We start from the raw sequence: 2,994 nt of genomic DNA, 5'->3' as shown, positions 1-2,994 counted from the left end.
AGCTGTGGGGCGAGGGCTTCCTCCACTACTTGCTATTTCCTCCACTACTACTACATTTCCTCCACTTGCTACATTCCTCCACTACTTGCTATTTCACATCTGTGATGCAGCAGTGGCAGCAAAGGAAATGCTGGCCTTGCTTTGTGCAAGGCCTTTTATAGGCCTTGAGCTACTGCAAGACCTTCATTCATTCATATAAGTTCCATCTCTAATATATTCATTTATGTAAATTTATTCAAATTTTAAATGTACATTAATTCTTTTTTTTTTTCTCCGACCCCTGACATAATGTCAGAGAGATTATGTGGCCCTCCTGCCAAAATGTTTGGACACCCCTGTTCTAAACTAACAGTGCAATCCTATGCATGTCTACTTAGAAGTAAGTCAGTTGAGTACAGTGAACTTACTCTCAGGTAAGTGTGTATAGGATTGCTGCCCAGGTGCATCATTTACACAATTGAGAAATATTGTGGAATAACCTTGGGGAATGCATTTTTGCTGCTTAAGAACTCAAGAAAGGCAGGAGTGAAGGGAGAATGCTTAGTGCTGTTGGCAAGCAGGACCCATAAAGGGGGGGGGTAAAGGGGTTAATTTGTATCTGGGCCCAGGAGCCAAAGAAGAGGTCCCAGAAATTTCCTAGGGTCTTATATTTTCCTATCTCACATGAGCACACTGCCTTCATGGGATGCTGGGTGCACAGCTGCTGCTTCTACCAAAAGCTGTATGTGCTGGGCCAAGGAATGCATACATGACACTCCTTAACTCTGTGTCAGATCTGTGAGGAAACAGGCCTGCTACAGTAGCTCTTTGGTGTGTTGATCTGCTTGCCATGAAGGAATGTAGCTCAGGGACACAGCTGTGGGGCTACAGCTGCTGCAGAAGTAGGTTTTGGTGCAAACAGGGCACTTTCCATTCTAGTGTGAGCCTAAATAGGATGAAGCTAATTACAGCACACCCTGCACATGCCCGATCTTGTCTGATCTTGGAAGCTAAGCAGGGTCAGGCCTGGTTAGTACTTGGATGGGAGACCGCTTGGGAATACCAGGTGCTGTAGGCTTAGACCATAGTCTTTCGAGACTTAAGGATGCCAACCAATTATCTGCAATGATTTTCTATATTTAAAAGATTTTAGAGAGACTTAGGAGAGTGTGTTTGGTTTTCCATATTATTGTATCTAGCTGCCAATGCTGCATGGGTAGGTAGACTTTGGTTCTGCATCGGGAAGCCCATTAGACCTGGGCTCCAAAGACTTTTCAAGCTGTTGCCACCCTCCCCCTGCTTTGTTTGCTCCCTCCTCACCTCACCACTGTTCTGCCCATCCTTGTCATTACCCTCCCCCACTCTGTTTCATCCTCTACCTTCTCCCTTTGGGAAGGGGCCCAAAAGAAACTTTGTACTCCCTGATAAAATTCCTCTCGGAGGTCCTTGTTGGCAAGTACAAAAAAGAAAAACCTTAGCATTGACACAAGATTTTGGCAGTAGCAGCAGAAGGCGAGGAAAGAGTCCTGAGGATGGTGAAGAGTCTGGTGAAGCTCATTAAGATCTAGGAATAGGCTTGTTGTCCTTGAGATATACAGCAGCAGTGGACCTCCCATTAGCTGAATAGGGCAAATGCCCCAGGCATGGAACTCGTGCACTTCCAGGATTGCGCAGGAAGCTTTAATGAGACTCCCGACACAGTCGGAAACTGTGCTTCCAGTTTTCCGGAAGCACAGTTTAAGACTGTGGGGAAGCCCCAGACGGCTTCTCTGTTGGTCCTGGAGTCGCTTGAGGCTCCATGTCAGTCCAGCAAATCAAAGGTGCTGTGAATCCAATGGGATCCAACAGGCCCTGAGAGCATGAGAGGGGCTCAGATGCCAGGGGTCATCCAGGATCCAGCTGAAGAGGGACAAGACACATTGCAGAATTTCACTGAGCCTCTGACATTTGCAAGGCCAGTCTGATTTACAAGTCTGTGAAAGGAGCTTCCCATGTATAGCAGTGCACTTTGTCTGACAATGAACACATCTTTTAGAAGGGCAGAAAACAAGTTCCAATTTATTGCCTCTATAAAAAAATCTGAAGCAGAAATGAACCTCACCCTGCTTCCAGGTGCTGGTGCAGACAGATTTTCATGGATTCCTAACTAGCAAATAAGCAGGCTGTGCAGAGTGGAGAACCACGAAGGAACCACTCCCATTCATTCATCATTTGTTTTTGATTTATATCCATGAAAATAGACACGCTGTCCTGTTCTTTCTGAATATACGGCCTTTGAAAACAGTAACCAGAACACAGCTGCTGATGAAAAGCGTATTTGTCTCCCACAACCTGCACTTATCTCATTCACAGAGGCTTTTTTTGCTGGCTCTCTTGTTTTGTGTTCTTATGGTTGCACTTCCAGTTTGTTAAGTTCTTGTTTTGAGACTCCCTATAGACCAAAATTTAGAAGCGAGTGAACCAAAGCAGGACAATTGTTTCTTTCTTTGTCATTTCCAAGTACCCTAAACAGTTTCACTTAGAATGGTTTTCTGACAGACATCTAAAGACATCTCAATTTTGTATAATCTACAGCCTGATCCTAACATACACTGGAACAGATAGGCCACCTGGCCTGCCCATGGGGCTGGGGATGGCTGGACACAGGGTAAGGAGAATGAACTCCCCTTATCCTATGTTGTACCCTGCCCTGGACTGTCCCACCCACCATCCTGCTCATCCTCCCCCCACTGTGGAATGCCTCTGTCAGCCTGCCTTCCCCAAACCCCTGCGCCGGCTGCCCTCGGTCGGCACTTCCTTACCGGGTCCGGGCAGCATGGGGACTGAATTTGGCCTTGCTGAGCCAGTGCATGTCTGTGCACTGGCTCAGCCTCCCGCCAAGTTGTCGCAGGTGTACCCAATGGCTGATTTGCAACACTCCTGGGCCAGGACAAGGGACTTGCGCCAGCCCAAGGGTGAGCCAGGATTGCCCCCCTAAGCTCATAAAATTGGACTAGCACCAAAGGGCTAGTTAGT

The 2,994-nt window shown here is 47.0% G+C and overlaps 1 pseudogene; it reads left to right on the top strand.

Annotated features, from left to right (window-relative positions):
- The first annotated feature begins 942 nt into the window (after positions 1 to 942).
- LOC136642848 (5S ribosomal RNA) lies at positions 943 to 1,057 on the top strand (annotated as a pseudogene).
- Positions 1,058 to 2,994: the final 1,937 nt, after the last annotated feature.

This window comes from Tiliqua scincoides, chromosome 2, assembly GCF_035046505.1.
Source record: "Tiliqua scincoides isolate rTilSci1 chromosome 2, rTilSci1.hap2, whole genome shotgun sequence".
Lineage (NCBI taxonomy): Eukaryota > Metazoa > Chordata > Lepidosauria > Squamata > Scincidae > Tiliqua > Tiliqua scincoides.
This window is presented reverse-complemented; position numbering and strand designations above follow the sequence as displayed.